We start from the raw sequence: 8,637 nt of genomic DNA on the forward strand, positions 1-8,637 counted from the left end.
TGGAAATCTGTTTCTGTGCCCCAGAGCTGCTTGTGATCTAACTAAACCGAAGACTAAATGATAACCTGTAAGCAGGTCGAGAGAAAAGGCACCCACCTAGGGATGAAGGAGCTCTGGTGGCACAGTGGTTAAGGCATTCTGCTGCTAACCAAAAGGTCAATGGCTCTGCAGGAAAAAGATGTGGCAGCCGGCTTCCGTAAAGAGTTATAACCTTGGAAACCCTTTGAGGCAGTTCTACTCTGTCCTCTCAGGGCACTGTGAGTCAGAATTGACCCGATGGCAGTAGTGGAAGGGGTGAAAGACTCCAGTCCCAACTGTGTCCTCCAGCAAATCATGGAAGCTTTTCAGGACTCAGTTCTCATATGGAAGAGCAACAGGGCAAATGGGTTGATTTCTAAGGTCTCTTCCATTCTGGGTCTATGAACACAACTTTCGATCACAGGAGATGAAATAGGCCTTTGAGAATTAACAGGATCTCAACAGACTGACGGGTGAAGGGAGGCTCTTCCAGGGAAGCAGCGTGAAGGAAGCAAGTCATGCTAGTGGGACCAGGAGGCTTCCCAGGCTCCAACAGAGCTGAAGGAGCAGGCCGCAGTAAGGGATGAGAAGACTGACACTAATACCCCTGCTGAGCAAAGGCAGAAATGCAAAGCAGATACTTAAACACAACGTAAAGGCGCCATCCCCACCCACAGTCCAGCCTAAGCCCCGGACTGAAACTCTACACAAGCTTCTCTTTATTAGAAGGATGGAGAAAAACCCCTTAGTCTGCCTACAAGGCCCAGGGCCCCTACAATGCCCAGCACCGGCTGGCCCCCACCCACCTTCCAGGCCCCGGCCCTGACCATCCTTCCACCCTCTCCTCCACAGAGGTCTCCTTCCAGTCCCCTGGTCCTCGCCGTGAAACCTGCTGTTGCGGGGTCCTGCCCTGGCCGTCTGTTCTGACCAAAACGCTCTCCCGCCCCTGCACATTCTTGGCTCTCTCTCTAATGTCCTTTCTGCGACTTCCTTAGAAAGCACCCCTCACGGTTTCCGTTTCACCTTTGTGTGGTCGTTTCATTATCATCTGCCTTCCCAACAGCGATGAGGCCGAGGGCCAAGTACAGTGCCTCAGCCGAAGGAAGCACCCAAGTATTTGGTGAAGGAGTGAATGAACAGGCATGAAACCGACAAGGACCGGGCAGTGTTCTGTTCTTTTGTACACAGGGTCACTATGAGTCAGGACCGCCTCCCTGGCACCTGACAACAACAACACACCTACAAAAAGCCAAAGACAAAACCTCTTCAGCCGCTCCTAAGAGTTTGGTCATCCTCACGGATCTGTCCATGGAGGATGCATTCAAGGCCCAAAAAAAAAAAAAAAAAAAAAAAGCTGAGTCAATTCAGACAGCCCAATAAACTGCCCCGCCCTTCTGTGTCTCCAGGCAAATGCTGACACAAAGGCTGATAGCCTAAACATACATACATACATACATACATACACACACACACACACACACACACACCCCTCGGATGGTGTAGTGCCTAAGGCATCTGACTGCTAACAAGAAGGCTGGCGGTTCAAACCCACCAGCCACTCCTTGGAAGGAAGGTTGAGCAATCTACTTCTGTAGTGATACCGCCTCAGAAACCCCTGGAGGGGTCGCTATGAGTCGGATCCGACTCAAAGGCAGTGAGTTTGGTTTTGGTTTTTTATCAGCTGCTGAGTAAGTGCTGTATTTGGTACCTCCAGCCAGTGCCTGCTACAAAGGGAAAAACCCAGGCCCATCAAGTCAATTCTGACTCATAGGGACCCTTTAGGGCAGAGTAGAACTGTCCCATAGGGTTTCCAAGGCTGTCAAACTTTACAGAAGCAGATTGGCTCATTTTTCTCCTATGAAGTGGCTGGTGGGTTCGAACTGCCAACCTTGTGCTTAGCACCCTAATACTTTAACCAATATACCATTGAAGCTCCTCGCTACATAGGACTCACTGCCGTCGAGTCGGGTCTGACTCATAGCGACCCTTCCTCGGCTACATAGGAAGCACTCTACAAACATCTGCCAAATAAATAAGGAGCAACACTTCACAAGATGCTTGAGTATGAAACTGGAACCTACGTCTATCTAAACTTTGGTGTCTGACAGAAACATAAAGCTAACTTTAGAAGCAAAAGAAAGAAACTCTAAGCAGCCAAGCCCCCTGCTATTAGCCTCATTATTTCAGATCTCAAACAGGAAAAATGGCAGAAAGATTCATACTAATAGTATTTGAAAGACATATTGGTATCACAATCAATGAACTTATTAGATGCTGTCCGACATATAGAGAGACCCAAAGTCACAGAGAAGAACTACCCCACAGGGTTTTCTAGGCTGACATCTTCACAGAAGCAGATGGCCAGGTGTTTGTCCTGCATGGTGGCTGGGAGGGTTCGAACTGCCAACCTTTTTGCTAGCAGCCAAGCATTTAACCACTGCACGACCAGAGCTCCTTCAAGTGCATTCAGAGCTTCAAATAAGGACTTCAAAAGATCATGTGGGACTATTTCCAAAGCCTTAAGAACACAAGGAAAAATAATTATGACTTCTTGTCCTCCAACATATTTTCCATCTATAACAAATCAAGTCCCACATGACCCGCCAACATCTCCCAGCCCGTACTGATTTATTCACCCTGACCACACAGTTCCCATTTAAACAAATGCCATTTAACAGTCTTCCTAATAATAGAAAGTATGCAATCTCTTATTTCTTCCATATCCTTCCAGGTACATAATACTGTGTAAGAAGGAAGGGGCCATCCACTTCTCAAAGAATTGGCCAGTGAAAACCTACCAATAGCAGCAAAACACTGCGGGGCTCAATAAATACTTACTGGATTGAAATGAAATTATATAGTTGTTTGAATAAGGGACTTTGGCACATAAACCACATTTTATTCCCAAAAGATGGTTCATGTCTTTTAGTTCCACCATCACTGGATTACATATAAAGTCGCTATCCACTCGACGGCACATAACAACAACAACATCCAACAATGTGCAAATAAGGTTTACAGATGACATAGTGCCACTCCTTCAAACTCAATTAAGGAAGGTTTTAAGTCGTTCCTACTTAAGTCAGACATGAACAATATCTGGAAGGTTTTAAGTCGTTCCTACTTAAGTCAGACATGAACAATATCTGGAAGGTTTTAAGTCGTTCCTACTTAAGTCAGACATGAACAATATCTGCTCCTACTTCCCTCAACGTTGCCAAATTCACCTAAAACTTTTCCCAAACCTAGTCAGTCCCGTGGCGATTTCCTTGTGTCGAATATTGGAACACACAAAATCTGAGCTACAGAACACTAACCACACGTCACTGACTCCATGGAGCAGGGTCCGTTCTACAAGAACAATGGACGCAGTCTCCAAGATCAGCAAAGCAGATAACGTCTGTCACTTTGGGAAGCGCAAAGCCGCAGACAAACGGCCAACATTATCATTAAGGGGCTGCTGCTCCAGACTCCTGACACGCTCCAACCCTGCTCATCAGGACCCAGGAGGTCACGTCCACAGGTGACCGAGGCTGAGGACGCAACAGGCTCCGTTTAATTCTCCTCTCCCTCCCCGCGCACCGTACAGGGCCACAATGGAAGGCCGGCCAGACGCGGAGAGGGTACCAGGGGGCGTGGGGCGGACAGGGATGACGCCGGGGCTGGGCAGCGACACCGCAGCCGGAGGGCCCTAACTCAGGGCTGCCCCTCTGGGGCCTGGCGAGGCGCCGCGGAGTCCCCAAGGCCAGACTCCAGGGCAGTCCGGGAAGGGGTCCAGGTGGGGCATGCAGGCAAGGGACCTCACCGTGGTTCCCCGGAGGCCGGCGCCAGCGCGCTCCCGCAGTTGCTAAGGAGAATGTGCTTCCGGGTCACGGGCGCAGAGCTACAGACAGCTACGGTGCCCGGGTGGAGCCAAGAATGAAGCGAGCGGGCGGTGGTCAGCAAAAGTTCTGCCGCTTTTGCGGCGATAGGCTCGGGCTGGGCACGTGGGGGTTCCTCTGGCTTCCCCTTGCGGGGGCGACTTGTTGTAGCCGGTGACTCCAAGCTGAGAGGCTTCGGGACGCCTTTGTGTTTGGCCCCTCCTGGCTCCTGCCCCCTGCCCCGAGCCAGCCACCTGATATAGCGGAGCCTTCCGGACTCTGCTGGGCAGCCGGGCCTCACTCCGCAGGCGCCGGCAGCCCCCAGTCCAGAGCCGTCTCTCGGCTTCATGTTCCCGGCAATATTGCCTTGCGGGCCCCTTCTATGTCATTTGCTATACACTCGTTTATTGAGCACCTGGTCAGGGTAGGTACTGGAGATACAGAGATGGGCAACTGCCCATGAGAATGCACCCTGCTCCTAGGTACACGGCCTGATGGGAGAGCAGGCAGAGAGTAAAGACCTACCCAGACACAAGTGGGACAAGCCGATAATGGAAACATCAACTAAGTAAAAAGGCCAGGGAAGAGGGTTTCAGCAGCGAGAGTAGGCATGGTTGAGACACCCACTGGAATTCGGTTCAGTGTGGCCTACCCAGCGATGTTTGTAGAGTGGGAAGAACAAAAGGCTGAGGATGGAACCTAGGGTACAGGGAAAAGGAACCCCCAAAGAGAAGCCAAAACAGTTGACAGGATGGTCAGGAAAACAAATGAGAAAGAATTTCAGTGAGAGGACACTGGTCAGCAGTGTCAAAGGCTGGGAAGATCAAGTGACAAGTAGTGCTCTTAGAAGAGTCAAAATTCAGAAATACAGTGTCCAGGTCAACAGTGGCTTGAATCTGTGCAGTGAATGAGTTAACCATGGTGTGTCCCATATTTTTTAAATAAGGAGACGAGAAAGATTAAATTGTTCAGTGAATGCCTTATTGTTTTAAGAAAGCACTGTCAGAGTATTTGTCCATTCCTAGGAGCTCTGGTAGCATAGTGCCTAAGGCATTTGACTGCTAACCAGAAGGCTGGCGGTTCAAACCCACCAGCCACTCCTCAGAAGGAAGGTTAGGCAATCTACTTCCGTGGTGATACTGCCTCGGAAACCCAACGAGGAGTAGCTATGAGTCCGGTCCGACTTGACGGCACATACCAACAACAACAACAATAACAATACGTTCTGGTGGCATAGTAGATAAGGTACTTGGCTGCTAACCAAAAGGTCTGTAGTTCAAACCCACTAGCCACTCTGGGAAAGGAAGATGGAGCAATCTACTTCTATAAAGATTTACAGCCTCAGAAACCCAGTAGGGATCGCTATGAGTCAGAATCCACTTGATGACAGTGAGTTTGGGTTTTTTGTGGGGTTTTTTTATTTTGTTTTTTGGTTAATACTATGAGCCAGAGGGAGATCTGGCGGTGTAGTGCCTAAACCATTTGACTACTAACCAGAAGACTGGTTCCTCAGAAGGAAGACTGAGCAATCTACTTCCATAGAGATACTGCCTCGCAAACTCAAGGAGGGGTTGCTATGAGTTGGATTCGACTCAAGAGCACTGAGTTTGGTTTCTGTATGAGCCAGAAGCTGCTCCACGGCAACAGGTTTTGATTTATTTGTTTGTTTTTTCAATACCATGGACAGCCCAAAGAATGAACAAATCTGACTTGGAAGAAGTACAGCCAGAATTCTTAGAAGCAAGGATGGCAAAACTTTGTCTTCCTTCCTGTGGACACGTTACCTGGAGGGACCCATCCCTGGAGAAGGACAACATGCTTGGTGAAGTACAGGCAGTCCCCAGGGTTGCAGATGTCCGACTTACATACAACCTTTACTTGGGAACCAACCTTCTTCCCCAAAGCCTATTATATTGAAAACTCAAGGTGCGTATGGTGGTTTGTGAGAACAGATAGTGCTTTGCTATAGGCATGAAGACATTATCATTAGGGAGCTCTGGTAGCATAGTGCCTAAGGCACTTAACTGCTAACCAGAAGGCTGGCGGTTCAAACCCACCAGTCACTCCCCGGAAGGAAGATTGGGCAATCTATTTCCATAATACCACCTCAGAAACCCAAGGAGAGGTCACTGTGAGTCAGGTCCGACTGCACAGCACATAACAACAACAATGAATTATTATGTTAAGCGTGTTTTAGTGTATTTGGGAGTGTTTCTTTAATGTCTCTTATGCAAACAGAGATACTGAATACTATACACTAAAACATACATTTGCTTGGCTGACATTAGATATGAACCACACCTAACTGTTCCAACTTACATGCAAATTTGACTTAAAGACAGACTTAGAAATGGAGCTTGTTCGTAATCCAGGGACTGCCTGTGGAGGGTCCGTAAAAAAGAGGAAACCCCTCAACAAGATGGATTTATACAGGGCTGCACAGTGGGCTCAAGCACACCTACTACTGTGTGGATGGCGCAGAACCAGGCAGCGTTTCATTCTGTCACACGTGGGCTTGTTAATAGTTAGAACTGATTCGACAGCACCTAACAGAAATAACTATGAGCTCGTTGGAGGTGGAAAATACTTGTTTTGTTTTGTTTTTTTGCCTCCACTGTGTATGAGACATGAGGCCTCATTCAATATTTATTTAAAGAATAAACTAACCTATAGAGCCTTTGTGTTTTTTTTTTGTTCACACAGGTCCCTCAGAACTCTCAGCAAAGCTGTGACTGCAAAACTTGTCTATTCAGATATAAAGGTAAGGGAACCCTAGGGGGGCAGGAGCAGAGGGTGAGTGGGGTGCAAGGATTCAGTGGGTAGAGGTGGGGCAAGGGGGTCAGGAGTGGAATGACCCATGAGAAGCAGAAAACACAGGATGGATATCATCAAACCTGGGATTTCAGAGCCAGAAATAGGAGATGAAGCTAAGGAAACCAAAAAATGGTGAGAAGCAGGAATAGACAACAAAGTCAAGAGCAAAGGCAGGCAGGCTGAAACATTACCCTGTGAAAATGAGATCTGCCTATAAGTAACAAAGAATCCTGAATGTATTTACAACAAAGAAGAATGCTTCCGAGTTAGAACAGACACCAATACAATAGGTGGAAATAAGCGCTGGCTGGGTTTTGTTGGGTAAGGAAAGAAAATGAAATATTAGGAAATAGGGTTGTTCTGAAAATGTCACATTTGATCTCACTTAAATGAATAGAAAATACAGAGCAGTCAAAGAAAGCCTATTTAAAGTTGAGGACAAAGAATTTTATTAACTGAGTAACATACAGGCTAACACATTTACAACAATTATAAGATTACATGTAAATAGACTAAATTTTCCTATTGAAAAACAGAATCACAGACTACATTGAAAAGACCTATGCATCTTATTAAAAACAAACAAAAGAGAGATCAAAAAATTTTAAAGCCCAGGTCAGATCAATCATGCCTTCACAAAAGCAAGTGTAGCAGGCCCCAGCTTGACTGATTAAATTGTGTTCATCCCAGGATTGCAGCATATCTGGGCATGCCCAGAACACTAGTGGGAGGACCCACTGGAGGCCTGGTTGCATGAGGAGCCAGCCTCTCAAACCCACCAGCCACTCCTCGAGGAAGGTTGGGCAGTCTACTTCCGTAGTGATACCACCTCGGAAACCCAAGGAGGGGTCGCTATGATTCGGATGCCACCCGATGGCAGTGCATTCTGTTTTGCTTTGCCAGCCTCCTGGGTAAAAATTCCTAATTCAGGGAAGGCCAGAGAGGGGACCAAGGAGAGCAGGTCAGGACGAAGCTGTGTTCAGCAGGAAGGCTCCAGAGAGCGGGAGAGCCCACAAAACAATTGATTGTCCCAAAGCTGCCCTGTTCTGTGGCTTTTCAAGAGAAGGGAGCAGCGGCAAGAGAGGGGTGCTGTTGAAGCATGTTTGCGTGAACGCTCCACAATACCCCATTCATGGGCCCCAAACACGGGCTCTGCCCCAGTCTCTCTGCGGGATCCAGCAAGTCCTTGCACCTCCAGGGCTTCAATTTGTTCTTCCACAAAAAGAGGGGATTGGAAGAGCTGATCCAAACAGGAAAGACTGGGAAATAGTTTTCTCCAGTGTACATTAAGCTTTCAAAGAAATGAATGGCAATTTTGAAGACAAAAGTATTGTCGGTAACACAAAAAGATTTTGCATAGACGTTCTCAGACTGCAATACAAAAAAAAAAAATTGGAGAGAAAGCCAATCATCTAATCATACATGAACAGGCAAAAATCTGTGATGGAACAATGGAGCTGCAAAGAAAATACCAACATCGAGACAGATTATTTTAAAGACAAAGAAAGAAAGATACCAGGTGCTTAGATAAAGGTGTACAGGAGGAGATGTTGTGTCATTCATGATGCTACTCACAAGAAAGAAAAAGAACAAAGTAATCAACTAGAGCTACACCTTGATTTTTAGAAAAAGAACAGGTTTAAAAGGAAAAAGTAATAAATATGAATCAAAGAAATAAGTTGGACAATCTGCTTCTGTAGTGATACCACCTCAGAAACCCCAGTAGGGGTCGCTATGAGTTGGATCTGACTCGACGGCAGTGAGTTTGGTTTTGGTGTGGTTTTTTTTGGAAATAAATTAGAAAATAAGTATATATCACTTTAATAAGCAAACCTTGGGTTACTGTTTACCATTGATAGTTAATATTTACAAACCAGTAATATAACCACTTACGGAGCCCGTGGCAGAGTAGTTAAGCGTTGTGCTGCTAACCAGAGTCGGCTGT

Source organism: Orycteropus afer, unplaced genomic scaffold (genome assembly GCF_000298275.1).
Source record: "Orycteropus afer afer isolate SDZICR_OR568_19922 unplaced genomic scaffold, OryAfe1.0 scaffold00006, whole genome shotgun sequence".
Lineage (NCBI taxonomy): Eukaryota > Metazoa > Chordata > Mammalia > Tubulidentata > Orycteropodidae > Orycteropus > Orycteropus afer.